This window comes from Schistocerca americana, chromosome 1 (genome assembly GCF_021461395.2).
Source record: "Schistocerca americana isolate TAMUIC-IGC-003095 chromosome 1, iqSchAmer2.1, whole genome shotgun sequence".
In the NCBI taxonomy this organism is placed as follows: Eukaryota; Metazoa; Arthropoda; class Insecta; order Orthoptera; family Acrididae; genus Schistocerca; species Schistocerca americana.
Genome location: NC_060119.1, coordinates 185,893,028 through 185,917,258, shown reverse-complemented (window position 1 = coordinate 185,917,258; position 24,231 = coordinate 185,893,028). Strand labels below are relative to the sequence as shown.

Here is a 24,231-nt window from a genome sequence, read left to right as displayed (position 1 = left end):
CGCCGGCTCTCCAGAACGGAAACGCGGGACGTGCCCCGGGATAGGCGCAGTGTAAAGCCGCCCGCTGGGAACCGACGCTTCCGCCTGATCCGTTCCCCGCTTCGCACATGCATCCGTAACCCGCAAGCTACCGTCCGGTGTTTGGCAGAGGGTACACAGCATGCCGGCACCCACACCTACACTACTGGCCATTAAAATTGCTACACCAAGAAGAAATGCAGATGATTAACGGGTATTCATTGGACAAATATATTATACTAGAACTGACATGCGATTACATTTTCAAGCAATTTGGGTGCATAGATCCTGAGAAATCACTACCCAGAACAAACATCTCTGGCCATAATAACGGCCTTGATACGCTTGGGCATTGAGTCAAACAGAGCTTGGATGGCGTGTACAGGTACAGCTGCACATGCAGCTTCAACCCGATACGACAGTTCATCAAGAGTAGTGACTGGTGTATTGTGACGAGCCAGTTGCTCGGCCACCATTGACCAGACGTCTTCAATTGGTGAGAGATCTGGAGAATGTGCTGGCCAGGGCAGCAGTCGAACATTACCTGTATCCAGAAAGGCCGGTACAGGACCTGCAACATGCGGTAGTGCATTATCCTGCTGAAATGTAGGGTATCGCAGGGATCGAACGAAGGGTAGAGCCACGGGTGGTAACACATCTGAAATGAAATGTAACGTCCACTGTTGAAAGTGCCGTCAATGCGAACAAGATGTGACAGAGACGTGTAACCAATGGCACCCCATACCATCACGCCGGGTGATACGCCACTATGGCCATGACGAATACACGCTTCCAATGTGCGTTCATCGCAATGTCGCCAAACACGTATGCGACCATCATGATGCTGTAAACAGAACCTGGATTCATCCGAAAAAAAAATGACGTTTTGCTATTCGTGCACCCAGGTTCGTCGTTGAGTACACAATCGCAGGCGCTCCTGTCTGTAATGCAGCTTCAAGGGTAACCGCAGCCACGTTCTCCGAGCTGATAGTCCATGCTGCTGCAAACGTCGTCGAACTGTTCGTACAGATGGTTGTTGTCTTGCAAACGTCCCTATCTGTTGACTCAGGTATCGAGACGTGGCTGCACAATCCGTTACAATCATGCGGATAAGATGCCTGTCATCTCAACTGCTAGTGATACGAGGCCGCTGGGATCCAGCACGGTGTTCCGTATTACCCTCCTGAACCTACCGATACCATATGCTGCTAACAGTCATTGGATCTCGACCAACGCGAGCAGCAATGTCGCGATACGACAAACCGCACTCGATAGGCTACAATCCACCCTTATCAAAGTCGTAAACGTGATGGTACGCATTTCTCCTCCTTACACGAGGCATCACAACGTTTCACCAGGCAACGCCGGTCAACTGCTGTTTGTGTATGAGAAATCGGTTGGAAACTTTCCTCATGTCAGCACGTTGTAGGTGTCGCCACCGGCGCCAACCTTGTGTGAAAGCTCTGAAAAGCTAATCATTTTCATATCACAGCATCTTCTTCCTGTCGGTTATATTTCGCGTCTGTAGCACGTCATCTTCGTGGTGCAGCAATGTTAATGGCCAGTAGTGTATTTTGTTCCCGGATGCTACGCAGAAGAAAAATTATCGGTAATCCTTTCGCTTGGGCCCTAGTGCCTTTAATTTTAGCGACGTCGTTGTGGTGGAACGCGTGAAGTACGTTAGGGGAAGAAATGTTTCTTGATTCATTTTGGAACCCAGGCGCTCTGAACTTCGTAAGGCTGTCCCAATGCACAATGTTTCTCCTGTAACATCGCCTATCGCAGCCCGTTATGTGTTTCTGTGACTGACTCAAAGCGACTAAACAAACCAGTCACAAATTGTACAATTCTTGGTTGAATTTTTTTTTTACTACGGACACAAAGGTTTAGTGTTTAGAGGAGATAACAAGAAACACTCTTTTGTTTCCGCCCTGGGGGTCCATGAAGGTACTGGCACTAGCAGATGTGCCAACTCTCTTGATTTAAGCGGGAGACTCCCGATTTTCCCTTCTTCCTGCCGATCTCCCGACAGTTTCAATACTTTCCTTACTATTTTATTTGAAAATCCGGCGCCTTCGGTACATTGGTGGATGACAAAGTATGGCTGCTACTTGTCTACGTTAACTTGGTAGATTGGTGCCGTGGCTGTCGGGAGCGGAAGTAGGCGTAGATCGCGCTTCGTATCTACAAGGAAGTGAGGAACTTATCGTTGGCAGCGTTCGGAGTCAAATGAATATCTTTCAACTAGTGCCAATTTCCTCCGCTTCTGGTAGCACCAGCGCAATCGTGAAGTTAGCGTGGACAAAGAGTAGTCGATAGTTGTTCCAAGCGAAGTGATTAGCATTGTTGTGTCTAAAACGCAGTGTTGCCAATTTAAGGGATTTCCCCCCAAATTTGAATGTGTGTGAATCCAAAGATACCTGCAGAGCTCATCATTTATATTATTCAGCATGTTGAATGATAAATTATACAGTCCGAGGGCTCAGGTATGTCCATTATTTAGTATTTACATGTAAATAATAAAGCAAATGTAATTGAATTGTTACTGTTATTGAATTATTGCAACTTTAATCGTCAGGGATGTGTTGTAATTCACAAAAGTACGCCGCTAAAATTTTCACTTTTGAAAGTTGGCATATCTGCACTAGTGATGTTCAGAGGCGGTGTTCGGATAAACGTGTGATGAGTATTCTTTTGTAGATGATGCTGAAAATATCGTTGGTGAACATTAATGCACAACTGGCATCTGCGTGCTAATCTTTCTAGGGACGCAGATGATCCACTCAACGCAGGAGGCAGGCTGCCTAAAGCCGTCGGCACACGGACCGTGCTGTCGAACGTTAACGTTGAGCGTGCCGAGTTCAATGTGCTGCTGAACGCTCAGGAACGATGCGACTCGTGCATACGGTACGTGGGCCCCAAAGTGGTATACGCGATCGCAACGCACTCCAGCGGCAGTTTGAGGGATGTTTCTAGTTCGTTAATCACACTATTTACTCAATGGGCTCGCGTAAAATTCCCACGTTAGCTCTGTTAAAACGTACCATGTGCAATCAACAAGGACACAGGCTTATAAAAGATCCGTTACAAGCAGTGCGGTACAAATGTGGAATACTTCTCCGCATAAGATAAACATTATTTCATCATTCCCACATTTTAGTAAAACGCCAAGGTCAGTCTTACTTCATCACTTTTCCTACCGAGTAGCAGAATCTTTGCAACATGTGAATTACGAAGCGTAAAAGAAAAAGGAGCAAAATATCTTTATACAAGTAGCGCAAGCTGTCCTGTAGATTAAGCCAATCGAAAAGAGTCACCCCCTCAAAAAAAGGTGAACTTATATAAATATAACATCAAATATTATAATATATACTTATATTAAACTAATAATAAAGTATCAGAACCTAATAAAAACGCGAATCTTAGGAAAAAAATTCGGAAGTGTCAAGACGCGAACCAGCGCCCTATGAAACAGTCACTGGACAGTGACGCTAGTCATAACGCTAATCCAACAACACGCTTCTTTATCTAATCATATTATATTACGGCGTGCTGAAAACCTTATTCGTAGATATGTTACTAATTGAAATTTAATTATAACAAATTGTACCAAGAACAATGCGTTTTAGATGGATCTTCAGTGTGTCACTGCCTTCAACTAGCCTACTCTCATAATACGCAAGTTACAGTAATTCTTTTGCCACGAATATGATGTTTCTCATTATTTTATTGGAACGAATCACACAGTTAACGAGTTTTCCAGTGACTCTCAATGTGCTGGTGCTCAGAAGCGGCATATATACATATAGGCTTGAAATGAATGCCAATATTGCACCTCACAACTCTGTACCGAAGGGAGACGGCGTGCGTGTGACGTAGGTGGCGTTGTGCCATCTCATTGGTCAACGCTCAGGCGCACGCTCAGAATATCTGACATGCCAGATATTGCTCTGCACGTTCGGAAAGACTCCCGAACGTGCTTTTCCACGCTATGACGTCATAAAATCGGCACGCTCAACGTTCGGATGCACGGTCCGTGTGCCGACGGCTTAGGACGAGGCCGTCTCTCTCTGAGAGGAAGACCTGCACTTTTTCACCGTCTGCGGACGTCAAAGGGCTGGGCGCACTTCCGTGGACTTACGATTAACGAAGCTGTGTTTACGTTTGGACTACACAAACACCGCCCATCGCGACCTCGACTTGTGTTTAACTTGGTCTTCCTGCAAGGAGGGGCACAAGATTAACGCAAGGACGAACATTCAGTACGAAGACAGGGGCAAGACTGTGTACAGTGAGGAAGACTGCGTGTATTTGAAACTGTTTTACGTTGTAAGTAGCGCGTGCCACATCACTAGTACCACTTTTGTTAAATGCAGGTAAATGGTACTGCGATTTGTTGAATTCGTGGTGAATGAAGAACGAGAAATAGAAGGCTGAAGCATTCATCTCTCTAAGCACACGTGGCGCGTAACAGAAACATAATATAGGAGAAATAGTTGTCTTCTGGATTATCAACGTGTGTACTGCTGAGCCGCGATATATTTTTTTACATAAAAGATCTGCCTCATCGAGCGTGCCTGACACATGTTTGATGTACGTGTTATCTGCATTGTTTCATTTCATTTTAAGCGAAAGTGTTAACTGTAACAGCTACATCCTTGCTGCTGTACAGCAAACGTTTTCCTCAATTTTGATATTTTCTTCTATGCCGTTTCTCAGTGCTTCTTCAGCCCTTACCATTTTAATGTTTATCAGGGCAGCATATTTGTACGGCTCTGCTCAGTCAGCTTTAGGGATTCCCTTGGTTCAAATTGCTCTGAGCACTATGGGACTTAACAGCGGAGGTCATCAGTCCCCTATAAATTAGAACTACTTAAACCTAACCAACCTAAGGACATCACACACATCCATGCCCGAGGCAGGATTCAAACCTGCAACCGTAGCGGTCACGCGCTTCCAGACTGTAGCGCCTAGAACCGCTCGGCCGCCTCGGCCGGCGGGATTCCCTTGTATAAGTTGGAATTTTGTTGTTAGGAAGTCTCTACAATTAATGTTATTGCAACAAGAATTTATCTGTAGTACTGGACAAACGATACTATCGTTCAACTAACTAAGTTCCTCCCGAACAGGCCATGAAGGCCCAACGGTACCGACCGTCCGCCATGTCATTCTCAGCCCACAGGTGTTACTGGATACGGATATGGAGGGGCATGTGGTCAGCACACCGCTCTCCCGGCCGTATGTCAGTTTCCGAGGCCGGAGCCGCTACTTCTCAATCAAGTAGCTCCTCAGTTTGCCTCACATAGGCTGAATGCACCTCGCTTGCCAACAGCGCTGGGCAGACCAGATGGTCAGCCATCCAAGTGATAGCTCAGCCCGACAGCGCTTAACTTCGGTGATCGGACGAGAACCGGTGTTACCACTGCGGCAAGGCCGTTGGCTACTAGCGTTCAAGCAAGGTAATAAAGAGTGAAAATGTCAAAGATAGTATTAAACTGACTGTAATTGCTATCTTGAAAGTAAATTACAGCGGCATGGAGATACTGAATATACCAACAAATATCATTAGAACACGGGAAGAGTGAAAACTCGAAAATAGGATTGAATCGTGACTGTGATATTTTTATTAGTTATTATTTGTTGTTGTTACATGTGAGCTGCACCGCAGAAGATATTAAAGTCCGTATTTCACAGTAACGGTTAGTAATAAAATCTAAACTATATTAATAACGTTAAGGCACGTGGTGGAGATAATACCAGACTATAAGGGCACGAGAAGATGGGAAGATCGAGCGGAACAAGAGATTTCTCGAGCTGTGGCATAAACTGCTATAACTGTTCGCGTCGTGCTGAAGAACAGCACTTGCCGCTTTGTCAGAGCATTGCTACAAATAATGTGATCGAAAACGGGACTACGATACGTTGAACTGTTGCAGAAGTATTTAAGGATAACATCTTCGTTGACTCACCCTGCACAATGAAGGGAAATAGTTGCTTTTTTTTGGCTGAAAATTTATCTCTACTGCGCTAGACTTAGCCGTTACGAACTGTGCCCTCGAGTGCCGGCCTGTGTGGCCGAGCGGTTCTAGGCGCTTCAGTCTGGAACCGCGCGACCGCTACGGTCGCAGGTTCGTATCCTGCCTTAGGCATGGATGTGTGTGGTGTCCTCAGGTTAGTTAGGTTTAAGTACTTCTAAGTTCTAGGGGACTGATGACCTTAGATGTTAAGTCCCATAGTGCTCAGAGCCATTTGAACCATTTGTGCCCTCGAGTGTGTCTGCTGTGTTGTTTGGTAGTTGTCTGCTGTGTCATACGGGTTTCTTGATCAAGGTTAGACGTTTTCTGAAGTTTCAGATCAGCATGAGGGAAAAAGTCAGTCACGTGAACGCTGTTCTGGGAAAGTATTATATTTTATTGCTTACCCATAGTACAGGTACAGTTGTATTCTGTTATAATTATAACGTTTTGTTTATAATTTGCTTTTATGCATGTGACTCTCCTTTTACCTCCAGAAGATGCACTCTGACTTTATTCATTGTTTCCTTGGGGACACGTTTGCGCCGATTTCCTGTCTGTGCGTTTATCTAGCCTTTTTCCTAGGAGCTACAGATCGATAATTTTCAGCTCGAAACGCGTAAGTAATTTACTGTGTGTGTGTGTGTGTGTGTGTGTGTGTGTGTGTGTGTGTGTGTGTGTGTGTATTTGTATTTATTTCTCGCGACGACATCCGTACACGTCACGGCAGTTCTGAGAACGTTCAAAAATGTTCAAATGTGTGTGAAATCTTATGGGACTTAACTGCTGTCATCAGTCCCTAAGCTTACACGCTACTTAACCTAAATTATCCTAGGGACAAACACACACACACCCATGCCCGAGGGAGGACTCGAACCTCCGCCGGGACCAGCCACACAGTCCATTACTGCAGCGCGATAGACCGACTAATGCCGCGCGGCAGAACGTTCTCGAGCCCTGAACTTGATCGCAGTCCTCCTCAGTCTTCATAAGAGACAATTGTCTCTTGTGGCTGCCATTATATTTCAGCTGCCCACGAAGTAGTGGGCTGGCAGCGGATCAAAACGCTCTTCAGGCAAAGGTTATGCATAAAAGTTTCGACACATGAAACGAATAACAATACACGTTAAAAAAAAAACTCATCTGTGGACAGTTCCCACGTTTTTTAAAACTTTCTAGATTTTATATTACAGTTGAAGTATAATCGCTGATGATGATGATGATTATTATGGCGATATTTGTGGCGCACGACAGTGCTGTGGTGGAGGTGGATTGGTGGGTGTAACTGTGGAACCGCAGTCGACTAAAACTCGTTGAGGTGAAGGAATGACAAGAGAGAAGTGGAAGGATGGTGTGAGGTGGGGCGTTGTGACTAGGGCTGAAAGCAGGGTATATCTGGAGACACATTTCAAATTGGATAGCAGGAGTTGGTTGAAGTTCTGGCGGGAGAGGACGGAGAAGGCGTACAGTTTCGTGAAAGATAGGGTTATTGATGCCGTGGCCAGGCAGGGTTGTGGCATAGATGGCTGGTGATTGGTCGACGGACGTCGTCGTTATGTCGTTCTGTCGCAGACTGTGTCCATGTCTGCAGTGGTGGCGCCAGGGCCATTGCTCTCGTAGGAACACGAACAACTCAGCGCATTTCTCTTTGTCTTTTCAGCTGTCTCGGTTGCAGCTCTTCTCGTACATTCTAATTTCTGCCATTTCTTTAACAACAGAATCCCGGTATGTAGAAACTTACGACAGACTTTTAGAGTTTTTGTATGTCCATCCTTTTAAGCAGGACGTCTCTGGAAGGACGGCCGTTTACTATCGTGACAAAAAATAAAATACCTACAGCCCGCCCTATGATTTTATTTTATTTTGTCGCTACTAGTTTCGACGCCTCATTGCGTCATCTTCAGGCTGTTTTTATGCGGTACAGGTTGATACGATCCCCATGCATAACCTTTCAGTTGCCAACATTACTGGATTCGCAGATAATGTGTCAGAACTCCAACTATCAACATGTTGACAGTTGGAACTTCCTGGCGGATTAAAACTGTGTGCCGGACCGAGACTCGAACTCGGGACCTTTGCCTTTCGCGGACAAGTGCTCTACGGGCTGAGCTACCCAAGCACGACTCGGGCCCCGTCCTCACAGCTTTAATTCCGCCAGTACCTCGTCTCCTACCTTCCAAACTTTGCAGAAGCTCTCCTGCGAACCTCGCAGAACTAGCACCGCTGGAAGAAAGGATATTAAAGCTGTGAGGACGGGGCGTGAGTCGTGCTTGGGTAGTTCAGTCGGTAGAGCACTTGCCCGCGAATGGCAAATGTCCCGAGTTCGAGTCTCGGTCCGGCACTCAGTTTTAATCAGCCAGGAAGTTTCATGTCAACGGACACTCCGCTGTAGAGTGGAAATTTCATTCTATGTTGACAGTTGATGGAGTGCTGAAACGTTGACAGTTGATGGTTGGAGTGCATTCACATTATATGCGAATCCAGTAATGCTGCCAACTGATGGGTTATGCATGGGGATCGTATCAACATGTACCGCATCAAAACAGCCTGAAGATGACGCAATTAAGTGTCGAAACTGGCAGCGACAAAATAAAATCAAATCATAAGGACGGCTGTGGCTGTTTTATTTTCTGTCACGACTTTGTGTCGTCAGAGATTATTATCCGACTGTGCTCAGCAACTGTCCATTTCTCAAGTTCTCGGTTTTTAATGTGCCTTATTCGAAACTATTTAACTGTAGCGTGCTTCCAACGCAAACTGCGCCTTGCTTGCAAGTAGGTTTAGCACGGAGCTGAGCAGTGTAGTGTAGCGTGGCGGCGTGTTGTGACGGGGCGGGCCGCTGCAGCTTTCCGCAAACGCGGCGTCCTTGGCGCCCGTTAGCGGCGGCAATCACCGCCTGACGTCACAGCCTCAGCTGCGCCGCAGGCCGTCTGCGCCGGCCGACCCGCTCCGGCCGTCTGGGATGCGCTGCAACGTCGATTTGCGTACCTGTCTCCTGTCCACAGTAGCTGTAATGGAGAAACAAAGCTGGTCGCTTGTGTACCAAGAATTTTATTTTACAACGACTTTTTCACCTTGCAGCGGAGTGTGCGCTGCTTTGAAACTTATTGGAAGCGTAAAACTGTGTCCCGGACCGGCACTTGAACCGAGAACCTTGCCATTGGTGGGCAGTGCTTTCACTTCTAAGAACTTAAGTTTGGAAAGCGGGAGAAAAGTAGTGTCGGATGGAAGGCTGCGATGGCGCTTCGTGAGCAGTGTTTGGATAACTCTGCATTGCTCGCGAAAGGTTCCGGGATCGAAAGCCTAAGACTAACGTAATGTTGGAATTCGCTATGGTGTTCGGCCACGCTTCCCCTGATGACAGATTCCACTCTCGCAGGCATACGTTCAGTAAGGTGCTGGAGGAATGGCAGCCCATTCTTCACGGAGTGCTCCACTGAGGAGAGTTATCGATGTCGGTCGGTGCGACCTGGCACGAAGTCGGCGTTCCAAAACATCCCACAGGTGCTCTGTAGCATTCAGGTCAGGACTCTGTGCAGGCCAGTCCATTACAGGCTGATTGTTGTCGTGTAGCCACTCCGCCACAGAACGTGCTTTATGAACAGGTGCTCGACCGTGTTGAAAGATGCAATCGCCATCCCCGAATTGCTCTTCAATAGTGGGAAGCAGGAAGGTGCTTAAAACATTAATGTAGGCCTGTGCTGCGATAGTGCCACGCAAAACAAAGAGGAGTGCAAGCCTCCTCCATGAAAAACACTACCACACCATAACACCACTGCCTCCGAATTCTAATGTTGGCACTACACACGCTGGCAAATGTGGTTCACCGGGCATTCGCCGTACCAACACGCTGCCATCGGATCACCACATTGCCGGCCGGGGTGGCCGAGCGGTTCTAGGCGCTACAGTCTGGAACCGCGCGACCGCTACGGTCACAGGTTCGAATCCTGCCTCGGGCGTGGATGTGTGTGATGTCCTTAGGTTAGTTAGGTTTAAGTAGTTCTAAGTTCTAGGGGACTGAAGACCTTAGAAGTGAAGTCCCATAGTGCTCAGAGCCAGACGTCACCACATTGTGTACCGTGATTCGTCACTCCACACAATGTTTTTTCACTGTTCAATCGTCCAATTCTTACACCAAGCAAGGCGTCGTTTGGCATTTATCGGCGTGATGTGTGGCTTATGAGCAGCCGCTAGATCATGAAAGTTTTCTCACCTCCCGCCTAATTGACATAGTAATTGCAGTGGATCCTGATGCAGTTTGGAAATCCTATGTGATGGCTTGGATAGATGTCTGCCTATTACACATTACGATCCTCTTCAACTGTCGACGGTCTCCGTGAGTGAACAGACATGGTCGGCCTGTACGCTTTTGTGCTGTACGTGTCCCTTCACGTTTCCACTTCACTACCACATCGGAAACAGTGGACCTAGGGATGTTTAGGAGTGTGGAAATCTCGCGTACAAACGTATGACGCAAGACCCAATCACCTGAGCATGTTCGAAGTCCGCGAGTTACGCGGAGCGCTCCATTCTGCTCTCTCACGATGCCTAATGAGTGAGTGCTGAGGTTGCTGATATGGAGTAGGTGGCAGCACAGTGTACGTAATATGAGAAACGTATGTTTTTGGGTGTGTCCGGATAATTTTGATCGCATTGTGTACTTCCGTGCTATGAAGACATGATTCGATGCAGCGGCAGTTATGATCTCTTACGGAAACATCGTTGTTCGTCTGGTTTGTGTTTAAAAATGCAACGCGACGTGGACCCATCATAACATTGCGTATTCCGTTTTAGTTCTGTAGGTGCGGCTATGTTATTATCTGTGTGGTGCTGTGGTTCAGACACTGGAATCGGATTCGGGAGGATTCCGAATTCCTGTTCGTATCAGTAGTGAGTGGCAATGCCATAGCGCAGATGGCTGTGAAACAATGTTCGTTCATTACAGCTCCAATTACTAAACATATCCGTAAAGAAAACACCGGAAGCTTGTTTGTGAAAGCATATTTCTACGAAGCTGTTCCTATTGCATGCGTGGTGATTTCACGCTCCTCGCTTTGAGGGAACGAATAATTCCAAAATGTGCTACTGTACTCCGCTATTCAGCATGAGGTAAGTGGCAGAGAATACTTTGTGACACATTAATTTCGCTGTATTTCCCCTTCTCCTGTCCAGTTCGCGGAGTGCATAGCAAATGAGACTACCTGTAAGCCGTCGTATGAGCTCGAAATACCTCGATTTTCCGCCCAACGTGAAATCGTTTATGAGAGGAATTAATAAATTACCCGACTGTTCTTGCTCTATCAATTTCAATCTCCAGCACCCTTCTTATAGTGTCCGTACTGGAATTCGATTTTCATCTCCTTGACGCTTTCGCACTTACTAGACGAACCAGTAGCGCAAGGGACTGTCCTCCCTTCAATTATTTCTAGTTCTCTTTGTAATCTTGGCAAGTGTCTTACGCTGGCTAGCAGTACTTAAGTGCACTTGGACGGACCGGAATTCACAGTCCGCGAGCTGATCAATTTTCTATGTCCTTCTGGAAGGTGACAGCCGTTTTGTGACACCATGACGTTTTCCACAATTGCCAGTGGCTGCAGAAGGAAGTGAAATAAGGGTTTCTGAAACTTTTTCGTGTCTTCTTCGCTGGACTTAGTTTTATTCCTTTAAAATATTATAGCAAACGTTTGGTTGGCCTACATTTTTATTCGGTTGTGAATGCTCGCCCTAAACTCTCTCTCTCTCTCTCTCTCTCTCTCTCTCTCTGTGTGTGTGTGTGTGTGTGTGTGTGTGTGTGTGTGTGTGTGTGTGTGTGTGGCCTGATCTTACGAACTACTGCGCGGAATTTGCTACGGTTTGCACTAGTAGACGGCCTGATTTACAAGAAAGGTTTGCGTATGTGATGTATAATTATAGTAATGATGAGTTTGCGATATCCATATTGTTATCTGTTGGATGTTTAATAGGCGTCTTGTGACGTCTTTTGGCAATAATGTGAAGTACGAGCTGCTCAGCGAGAAAGGCTAGCGGTATTTGGCGGGAAAAGCAGTAAACAGCTACCCCCGACTCCAGAGTGTAGCGAAGCTTGACTACAGTCTACTCACATCTATAAATATTATGAATAATGTATACAGATTATAAATTCCCCCGCCACGTTTTTCTGTCTGTATGTGTAACCTAATCTCAGGAACTGCTGTAGAGATGTTGATACGCTTTTTAATGATAGAGGCCGGCCGGTATGGCCGGTCGGTTCTAGGCGCTTCAGTCTGGTACCGCGCGACCGCTACGGTCGCAGGTTCGAATCCTGCCTTGGGCATGGATGTGTGTGATGTCCGCCGGCCGAAGTGGCCGTGCGGTTCTAGGCGCTGCAGTCTGGAACCGCGAGACCGCTACGGTCGCAGGTTCGAATCCTGCCTTGGGTATGGATGTGTGTGATGTCCTTAGGTTAGTTAGGTTTAACTAGTTCTAAGTTCTAGGGGACTAATGACCTCAGATGTTAACTCCCATAGTGGTTAGAGCCATTTGAACCATTCGAATGACAGATACACGGATTGACGAGGAAGCTGCGTCTTGTGTAAGTTATCGCTACGCCAGACAAGTCGTCTGGTCGTAAATGGTGTTGTCCGTGTGAAGATCGCTAGATAATATTGAAGATGAAATAGTACACACTGACCTGCTTCTGTATTTTTTATGGCTTGACAGTATTTCATCTGCAAAATAATCTCTTCAGATGTTTTCAAGAAACAAGAGACACAGAAGCAACCATAACTGTACAATCCCATAGTTAATAATTCAGCATTTTCTGGTGTGCTGCCGCAACAAAATAAAAAGTGCATATCTTATAATTCAGGCCTAAAGTAGAGAAACCATCCGAATGTTTGACATAATATTTTGCATAAATTAAGCGAGGCCGACTGACTTTGGGACGAAAGTGTCCAAACGAGTTTAAGAAAAGAATTAAAAAACTGATTACTTTTTTTTCCAGAAGGTAGATTTTTAAAAGGAAGGCCAAATGCAATTCTCAAACGAGGAAAAACAAGACGCATCAGGACACCGAATAGTTTTGATGTTATAGGAAGTAAAGTTGTACTGCATGGTTGACCCATGCCCATGAAGATCTCGATGTGTTGATTCAACCACTTAATTGGAAAGCTTTTCCTTTCCTTCGCGGACGTCAGCACCTATGCTGGCGAAGTGTGGGAGTCTGTTGTCAATGTGTATGTGTGCTTGTTGAGTGTAGGTGACTGTATTGGGAGTGTTCATAATGTGGTGCCGTGTTTGCGATGAATGTCTGTGAGAGGAAGGAGAAGGTGAAACGCGATGCCGCCGTGTGTGTGGCACCAAGGGGAGCACCGGGCTTAACGTCCCTGTCAAACAGAGAGGTGACTGTGTACAGTGTGTCATCCCTTCTCTCAGTGTCTGCGGAGAGGAAGTTTCATCCAGGACATTGGCGCAAGATCTGGTGATCAGGAACTAAATGACGAACAGCGCCTGTCTTACTTCCACTTCACACACACATGTGGAAGAAAGGTTTCAGGCGAAAAATCAAATCAATGTAATCACTGACTTCCACCGCCGGTGTTATAATCGGCTACTGCTATGTCGGGCACCACCTCACAAATGTGCGTGGTTACGAAAGCGAGTGATTTGCAACAGGTGTTTGGTTTCTGGATACGCCAGGTAAGTTCACTGTCTTGACTCACCGCCGGCAGCTGATGGCGAGCGGACAGTGGTCTCCTGCTAGATAGGCATCCCGCGTTCCGCCTCTCTACCTCCGTGTGAGACCGGCTAGGCGGCTGTATCGCGTTTCCCGGTGCAACGCCATACCGCCAGAGTTACGTTACACTCACCTCCGCCTCCCACAGGGAGACTGTCGGCCGTCTCGCCCTGCTGCTGTGCCCGCGGTCAAGGCCACAGGCGGGCTGGCCTGAGGACACCTCACCTACCGACTGGCGTTCCAACATCAGAGTTATCCCAGACAGTCTTCACGCAAGCATGGTAACACCCACGTTTGCTAGCATACGTGGTATGTGTCGCACAGTTGACGTCATCGCTGCCCCTCTCGCCTCACCGAATCGCATAGAATTTTCTAGGTACATGTTAAACTCGTAGACAATTGTGAATGCAGTCGGGATGTTTCGTGTTGTAGTATCATCATCATTATCATCAGGCAGTTCGATAACTTGGTGATGTGACCTTTTTGAATCGGCGTACAACATAGGACTTCTGAAAAATTCTTCCATTTCTGCAGATCTTTAGCTTACCGTTGCCAGTTCACTTCAGCTGTCTTTTCTTTTAAGTCTCTACGTATGCTTCTCTTCTTTCAGTCATGACGTGTGACACTATGGCAAAATATCGCAGCATATTGACTCGTAGAAGAGGGTGTTAGTAGATGAATGACGAGCACTAACTTCACTTAACAAACGTTTATTCAGCACTCGCACATGCAAGAGCGCGGAGCGAACTGCGTCCAGCCAGAACACATACGGTATATATATACAGGTACAGAACGTTCCAGTACAATGATTCTTGACATTTGTGGATACTTCTAGAATGTATTCGAACCGAATATAGAAATTAAAATTTTGCACTTCTGGTAAGTTTTGAACTCACGACCCTCCATGCAACGGTCTAGTGTCATCACCACCTCACCACTGTTTCTGTGACAGTTGTGTGTGTGTGTGTGTGTGTGTGTGTGTGTGTGAGAGAGAGAGAGAGAGAGAGAGAGAGAGAGAGAGAGAGAGAGAGAGAGAGAAATCTTACGGGACTTAACTGCGAAGGTCATCAGCCCCTAAGCTTACACACTACTCAACCTAAGTTATCCTAAGAACAAGGGAGGGCTCGAACCTTTGCCGAGAACAGACGAACAGTATGATTATTATCATTATTATTATTATTATTATTATTTACTCTTCAAATAAACAAATAAAGCCTTTAATTAACAGTTTTTCTCTGTACGAAATTTTGTTCAAGAAGTATCTAATGTATTTGTTTTCTAAAATATTTTCTGTGGTCAGCGAAATGCTTGTGTCTAGCTTCCGAAGGACATAAACTACTTGTTGTTGGCAGTCAGAAAATAATCCTCAACCACTCGTTGTAAATGTTATATTTTACCTCAGCACTTTACAGAGAGATAGGATCCTATAAACATGCGTCGTTTTGCATATTTCTTCTCGCATAATGATTAATGGCGTAAACGCACATTGTAGCACTTACAGCATTTAGTTTTATAGTTAATGTTCTTTTCAATTTTGATATTGACGATATCATTCACAAATAGTTGACTTATTACACGACACGTTAAAATCAGATTATTTTAATTTCATGACGCTGCTATTTGCTGATCAACTAATAACAGGAAAATCTGAAGATGATGATCAAAGTGGAGTACGTAACCTACGTCAAATTGCCGCTAAATAGAGAATGAGAATATCGACAGATAATTCAAAGCTGATGGTCTTTTTAGGATTGGAACACCTAAGAGACAAAACTCTTACTCATTGGCAAATAACTGAACAGTTAAGAGTTTAAACATGTACATATGGTGCAATTTTAAATCTCTTACGTTAGATGGTGCAGAGATAAAGCTGGCCACATTCAGGTTGATTGTGGAAGCATTGAACGTACATTAAAACATGAAAAGTAGGGCCTCCAATTTTTTTTTTTTTTTGTGCGAAAACTCTTACAGCTTCTTAAATAAAACAGACATTATTAATATCTTGATTTTTATTTTATATATTTGCAGTCCCCTGCCGCTAAAGGGCTCCGAATTGTAGCGTGTAACATGGCGATGTGTAACTCTCTGTTTCGAATTGGATGAGTTCAGTACATCGATCAGTATCTCCTTTAGCATGACAACGTCAGAGCACACACGAGTGCTGCGAAATCTGCAACAATCCGACTCCTTGAGTTCGCTGGCACCGACCATCCTCCGTACCTGACCTCATCCAATTTTCGTCTATTTACGAAACTTACAGAGCACTTCTGAGGACTTCAGCGTGATAGTGATGAAGCGGTGCAGGCAGAGATGGGTTTGTGGCTGTCATCAACGTGAAACGTACTACAGTTCAGGTAAAACAAACTGGTCCATTGTTGGGAGAAATGTACGAGGGTTGGAACTTAAATAGTGGCAACTATTTATTCACAAGCAATACAAGACAGTTACATGTCTGCACCTGTTACTGTCCTTCAAAGTAGTCACCAGCGTTGTGTAGAACCCGTTGCCAGCGATGTGGAAAGCATAGTATACCGCTAGTAGAGCCTGTTCTGTTGCTGGTGGAAATGGAGCTGTCTACTGCCTGTCGAATTTCTGGAACAGTTCTGAAGTGAATGCCACGAAGTGGTTCCTTCATATTCAGAATCAAATCAAAGTCACAAGGACTTAAGCCCAGGGAATATGGTGGATGGTACAGTACTTCCCAGTCCCATTTTTGTCACCGCTTCTTTCGTAAAGCTGGTCGCAGGTGATGCTCCAAAAACGAACAGTAATACTTTGCATTGACGGTCTGTAATGCGTTAGGATAACACCATCACAGTCGTACACGAGAATCACCATAACTTTAGATCGCTCCATTCGCACCATCAACAGAACAGGATCTGCTAACGGTATACTACGCCTTTCACGTCGCTGGTAACGGGTTCTACACAACGCTGGTGACTACTTTGAAGGACAGTAACAGGTGCAAACATGTAACTCTTTTGTATTGGTTGTGGATAAATAGCTGCTACTATTTAAGTTCCAACTCTAGGATTTGTCGCCCGAGTGACAGTGTTGAGAAATAAACGTGTAGACATGAAGAGTAATGATACGGAATGTTAATAACGTAGGAATTTTCACATAGAAGATTCGAAGGCGTTACATATCAGCATGTCCTCGTATTTACCAGTAAAGTCTCTTCTACTTCTTCGTGGTAATTGCGATTTTGTGTCTGAATTTTCCTCCCGTTATTTGGCGCATTACCCCCTAAAGTGACTCTTTCGTCTCACAGTTCTTATGAAATATGTTAAACTTAATGCCTGACTTTTTTCGCTTTCTACAGTGGTTAGAACAACGAGCGATCGCACGGTAAACCATTGTGTTTCAACGAAAACAATTCAGACATACGTTCAGACTCTCTCAACACACTGATAATTAAGGCCAATACGAGAACACTTTTCACACAAGCGACTTCTCATTTTACGCCTTCACCACCTCCCCCCGTTCTCCCTCATACACTTTATCCCACGTTAGTTTTCGCTGCTAATTCTGATACGCATTATATACAGATTTTGCATATGGCTGCCAGGGGAGTCCCTCTCAACTTGGAGTCACATGCGCCCTCTATTAATTATAATAAATCCTATATACAAATCTTTCAGTAACGGCACCTCTCAGAGCTTACCACCCCAAGCGGTGGCTTACGTCGCTTCGTCTTTACACCGGCACTGCTGTTAACTGTAGCGCAACTCTGTACTCAGTCGTCAAGAGCTCACACTCACCTAAAAACCTTGTATTCACGCAAAAACGTGACAGTGTATGTTATGACACTGGCGGGCTACAGAGCGTCGGAAGACCGGCTCTGACGTCAGCGTCGCAGGTTACTACTCCCCATGGTCGCTCTCGTGTATTGTAGCAAACGCGGTAACATCGACTACGTATAGTCGTCGTGGTGAAAGTACGTGGGCAGCCGAAAGTCGTAGCTCTTAGTTTTCCTCCTCGGTGAGCTTCTCCCCTCACCCGACCTTGTTTCCATGACGTATTGGTTCGTCAGTCAACAAAATTTGCTACACAATTGGCTACGCCTTATTCAGCGAAATTATCCTGCTTTCTACTTTTCTTACTTGCTTGCTGTGAAGATATAAACGGCACATTGAAGTTCCCTCAAAAGATAACGTTCCTCGTACGGTTTGTCGTGTGAAAATGAGGAAGACGACATCGCCACCATCTTAACCAGGGCCGGCCAAACGCTGCGCAGTGTGCAGACGTGCGGTAGTGCTGCACATGTGCGCACGTGACATCTGTTATTAGACATGTGTCCTAAATGAACGGCGTCGGCTCCCCTTCCCTGTTTATGTGGTACAAGCAAGAGCGCAACATACCCAGTCTCGTTTACCCCTGGTAACCGTAACCTTAACAGAGAAGTACTGAGAAATGGCAGGTACTGTGAAAAAGCAAAGGACGGGAGATCTATGTTCTCAGTCGTTTAAAAGTGACTGGGAACTGCAATTCTTTTTTGTAGCCGTTGGTGAAAACTCAGTGTTTGCTATGCCGCCGAATAATAGGCGGCCGCGTAAGTTTTCAATTGAAAGACGCTACAATACTTATCACAAAGACGAGTGTAGTAGTGTACTCAAGAGTGAAGAACGGCAAGCAAAATTAAATGTCCTTAAGAAAATGGATGAGACACATCTACTCGATTATCATTTCCCATGACCAGTGATAAACGTGTTGGGATTTATTCCTTTCATAATTAAAAATTATTGTTTACTAACTGTGCATTAGTGCCTCATTCTGCTCCATGTTACATTATTATCAGGAAAGTTGGTCGTTAAACCGATTGTTCCAATGTATACTTACATTTACGGTATTTTTTTTAATGTGCGAACGGCTACGCTCAGCTGAAGTCGATAAAACGTAACATTCATCTAATTGTCGGTTATTATGCAGATTTCAGACGGAGCTGATGAAAGACGTAGCAATAATGGTATTGAAATAACAGGTGATCATCGAGAGGTCTGCAGTTATCATTCTGTTCAGAGGTCAGTGAGACAGAAATTATGTGGGTGTAACTGAGGGCACCGAGAATTAGTTATAGGAAACATTGCATTAGTTTAATGTTATTTGAAATCATGAATAAGGTTCGTTGGAAGTCGCTAAGTGCTCTCTTTCTTAAATACTAGATCAAAAACATTACTCGTATTTACGTGCCGTCAGTCAAGCTGCCTTAATAAAACCCACGGTTGTTAACTGTATCACTTGTCTTACTGGGTTAAACTGTTAACATAAAAGTAGACGTCTCAATGAGTAGACTGTGACAGTATTTTAAATGTTTGATACGCGAAATACCTTCTCGTGGTTGGCCTGCAAGCTGTGGAAAGAGCACTAGAATGCACCGGTACAGAGTATCCCAGCAAGTGGATAAAGCGACATCTGTGCGTAGAAACATGCACTACATGAACACTGACGGCTGCGGCGTGTACGCTGTGACCCGGAAGTTGCACATGTGCAGGAGCACCGCACGCGTGCAGAGTTTCTGGCCGGCCCTGATCGTAACTATATGTGATCCCTTTTAGTTCTGGAGGTGCAACTGTGTGGCGCTGTGCTGAAAGGCGAGGAAATGATAACACGCTGTGCTCACATTTCCATCCAGAAAGTAGTGAATAACAATACCTTACTGCTGATGTCTGTGAAACAATATTTGCCCATTACAGCTAATTTACAGACAACGGCTTGTACGTGGCACAGAGTTGGTAGTAAAGTTACTAAATTGACGTTACTTCCCCATATTTGCGTTTTGTCCCTTCGTGGCTGCAAATACTACAGTTTCATCCACATTTTATGACAGCATTTCAGTGTGTAAATATAATATTTTCGGGCGTGCGATTTTCTGTCTCCGCTTGAAGCGAGCCGCCGGAAAGAATAGGTTTCATGGTCGGGGCTGTGCGAGTCTCGCTCCTTACTACTGACGGAATCTGTCTCGCTAGTCAGCATTCCCAGCTGCCCGATAGAGAATGTTAATAACTTTTGTTTAATTCAAAAGGTTTAAGAGCTTTCACAAAAAGAATCGGAGGCACGGCCTCGTGTCTCTCTCTGCAGGTTGAAGTAAGATCTTTTTTTCGTGTACTTGTTCCATATTTATTTTTTGTGACAATGTGCCGCCATACAGGATGTAGTAAAATACGAAAACAGTGCCGCAAAACAGAAACTGGAATAATTTGCACAAATTATTTAGAACTCTTGACTGTTCCAAGCATTCGGAAGTAGAGACTATCAGAGGACAGAAGAAATAAAGTCGCGCTTAATTACTCCACATTTTCCAACTGAACAATAAATGAAGTTGAATTGGGAACGATTATCTGACACTCTTTTATCACTGGACTAGATATAACAGAAAAAAGAGTAAACGAGGTTTTCGGAAGTATATCAAATAGCGCGTGGTGGTTGTTTTCAGTCATACGTTTCACAGTTTATAGCTGCGCGCATTTACACTTACGCTAAGCAAAAAGTGGGGCTTGCCTGTGTACAGGTCGTTTATCAGCCAGTGTGCATTGTGTTTCGTTTGCATCAGACAGCAGATCAGTTTCAACAACTGCGGGCAGCAGCGCAGTTATCGCTGCATCGCTGCCTTTCGGTGCAACTGCCGTACCGTAAAGTTATTCTGGGTATCATGCAAGGACTGGTAAAAAACGTTGCAGTTCGCCAACAGGTGCATTTTATGTGGGTAATGGGCCACATAAGAATGAAGGTCAGTGAGAGTGTGGACAGACCAGCCACAGAGGCATTGAACACGCCACAAACACATGATTGATATTGTCGGAATGGCATTAAAGAACAACAAGCCTGTCACAAATGGGGAAACCAAGTGCAATCAGTCTGCAATAAGAGGTAACAGTTACGTAAGAGTGTAGACAGATACTCCCTGAAAACGCCGGCTGACTTCATTTAAGAGAAACAGCAGCAAAATACATCGCCGATAAGAATGAGATTCAACCACGGTTCATTTTGTAGTCATTTGTGTGTAATTATGGTTATTAAGTCCTCGTGTTCTTAGTGTGATAGAACATCAGTTAGAAATTGAAAGCATGTGACTTCTTTTCTGCAGGCGGTACGACATTCGCCGAAACGATTCTTTGACCCATTCATAGAAAAATCTCGCCAATAGATACCCACTTCTGTCAGCTATTTGCTATCACCACTTACGGAACAATGGTGTATAAAATACCACCAAAATTTTTGTGTGAATCTAATATGTTTCTTTACACAAAAGTGTAGTACAAATATGGAAAGGAAAGGTAATATATTTCCGTCAAGACATTTTGTAATATGTAGATGGCCGCAGTAGGACCAAATGCCAAAATAAATGTATAAAATAAACAATGTAACTCTTCTAGCAATGGATTTGTCGTTAAAGAAAGCTCAGAGTTACCTCGTTGACTCATTAAAGAAAGCTCAGAGTTACCTCGTTGACTCATTCGAGACAGAGCATATGCTGGAACTGAACATCAGTGGGGAAAAAGGAACGAGCTTTCCTTTTCGATGGAATCACTCCGGCATTCACGTTTAGCGAGTTCGAAAACCACAGTAAACAAACATGCGCCACACCTAGTGGCCGTGCGGTTAGAGGTGCCATGTCACGAATTGCGCTGGCCCTTCCGCCGGAGGTTCGAGTCCTCCGTCGGGCGTGTGTGTGTGTGTGTGTGTGTGTGTGTGTGTGTGTGTGTGTGTGTGTGTGTGTGTGTGTGTGATATTGTTAGCATAAGTTAGTTTAAGTAGTGCGCAAGTCTAGGGACCGATGACCTCACCAGTTTGGTCCCATAGGAATTCACACGCATTTGAACATTTTTGAAACATAAATGCGGGTGGCCAGTTGGACGCAGGAATGCCGCTCCTCTTGACCGTGAATACATTCTGTAAGGGTACTCCTGTCAGTAAGGTGATATGTAGCTCTAGAATTGCGCCCTTACTCCAGTCACACAGAGTAGGAACGTTGTTACGTGCGTGTAGCTTATTATCAACGGTTTTTAGTAGGCGATCGTGATTAATATTCTCTCACTTTTCAGAATTTAAGACCGAATACTACTGCTAGCAAAAAGGTGCCGTGTAATGAGTGCATATGAACTGTAGTATGTGTGCCGATAGATCTTGTGGAAAGTGATAATATGTGTCTAGAACAAATAAATGATGTTCCCGATAAATGTGTTTCATTCATAAATAGTTCCTGTCTTGTGAATTTTCAGTTTTTCCCGGCGTATTCCCAGCTCTTGGGACAGACACTCTGCGTCAGGGGTGGTGCACGCCCTGTGCGCCAGTGTTTTTAGCACCCCATTCCTCTGCGCAGGGTGGTAGCAGCTATCCGCTTGCAAATACAGGCCTGTGTGCGTTTTTTTCCTGTTTACCCCGTGGCCCAGGGTGCCATCCGTTCTTCTTTTGACCACGACGTCCAGGAATGGTAATCTTCCTTCTGCTTCGGTCTCCATAGTGGGCTGGAACAGCTCAAAACTGTATTCGGGAAAAACGGGTACTCGGCATGGCAGATCAGAAGCGCGCTCTGCCCCACCTCTACAGTACAGCGTGTGGAGATGGAAGAAGTCACGGAGAAAGAGAGAGCCACTGCCTATATACCGTTTACTGGCGCACTATCGGGGAAACTAGGACGAATATTGGGAAAACACCGAGCAGGAACTGTCTTTTGCCCGCCAAATAAAACGCGAGCATTATTGGGAAGTGTCAAAGACGACCTCGGTTTGCGGAAGGCCGGCTTATACCAGATTCCATGTCAGTGTGGGAAGACTTACATTGGACAGACAGTGCGCACCATCGACGATCATTGCCGAGTACATTAGAGGCACACTCGACTTGGGTACCCCAACAAGTCGGCGGTGGCAGAACACTGTTTGTCTAAAAATCACGAAATGGGCTACCAACATACCAGGGTCATGGCACAGACATCTAAATACTGGGACAGCGTCATTAGAGAGGCTATCGAAATTCGTACCAGGGACGGACTCATCAACCGAGATTACGGCTACAGCCTCAGCAGGGCATGGGAACCAGCATTCAGTCTAATTAAAAAGACGCGCAGCAAAGGAAACGACCGGGCGACTTGGGCCGAGGAGGTGATTACACCGACGCCACGACAGACGCCGACGCCAGCGTCTCGGCGACCGCTGACGCGCGGACCGGGGAGAGAGCTCCTCGCAAGGGGAGGGGATTTAAGACGACCGCCCGCCCTCAGGAGCTCAGTTCGTCAGCGCACCTGACGATGGCGACGTGTCTGATCGCCGAAGTATTCTGGCCGTTGGACACTACGGACCGGCATTTCACCAGTGGACTGTTCAAGCAGTTCCTGTCTTAGTGGTTACTTTCACCAGACCACGGCGCAGCAGATAGGCGCCAGGTTAACACCACGTGTGATCTAGCGACATGCAAGCGTCTCCAGCAGTCCGATGCCGGCGGAAATAGAGTAGAAATGTTGCAATTGTCTTTACCGTTTCGCTTTGTAATTATAGAAATGTGCGTCTGTGTGGCTTCCCATATTCAGGTTTTGTGTGGTTTCCCCAACATTGCTTAAGGCGAATGTTGCTGTGGTTCCTTTCAAAATAAATCGGCCATTTCCTTTCATATCCTCGTGCAAAGTGAACTTTTACTTTGTCACAGAGCAGTCAATGGGGGCATTAAATCCCCAACCTACCCTCCTTTTCTTCTTGTGTTAATGTTTAGGAAATAGTCATATCCTGCTGTGTACCAAGCAAGAGGCATACAACAAATACCACGAGAGGCCGTGACGCCAAACAGGGCAACCACTCGAGTGGCGTTTCTCATTTCCCAGCAGCAGCCTCCAGATAGCGCTCACAAACACGGATCTCTTCCTGCTTCCGCGTTACGTTGTTGAGCACGTCGTGTATATGCACCGGTAGTGCGGACAACCGCCAAATACAGCCAACCGTCGGCTAGATTACTTCCGATTTTTAGTGGCGGACATGGAAAGCCTTCCGCTGACAGGCACAAAATACGATGCGCCACAGACACTTCAACAGTTCTGAACCAGCAGTCACTGAGTTCAGTTGTTTTATGTCTCTATGCTCGTCGTCGAATGTGAGGAGTCTAGGAATCCTGCGCACTCGGTTCGCTAGACAAACAATATAAACAAATCGTACTAATGAGCTGCATTAAAAAGTGACAAGAGGCAATACTTAATTTTGCGATTAGACAGATGTGTCGCAAGCAAAGGGCGACATACGAAAAAACCAAGTTTTTTCAGTATAGAGAATCCCAAGTAGCTGCAATACAAGTCACTAGTCTCGAAGCTACTATTCAATTATCCGTCGCCCTTCGGTCGCGGCGCTTATGTCCTCTTCACATAGGGGGCCGCTGCTGTCGCGTTGTTGTGCTTGAGCAGATTCAAATGGCTCTGAGCACTGTGGAACTTAACAACTGAGGTCATCAGTCCCCTAGAACTTAGAACTACTTAAACCTAACTAACCTAAGGACATCACACACATC

General features: G+C 45.5%; 1 protein-coding gene and 1 pseudogene across 3 annotated transcripts in view; one reads left to right on the top strand and one right to left on the bottom strand.

The window, feature by feature from the left end:
- Positions 1–24,231, top strand: part of LOC124555517 (protein yippee-like 2) — a 609,150-nt gene that overhangs the window by 387,058 nt on the left and 197,861 nt on the right. The gene's annotated exons all lie outside the window — the stretch shown is intronic.
- On the bottom strand, positions 5,342–5,459 carry LOC124556107 (annotated as a pseudogene).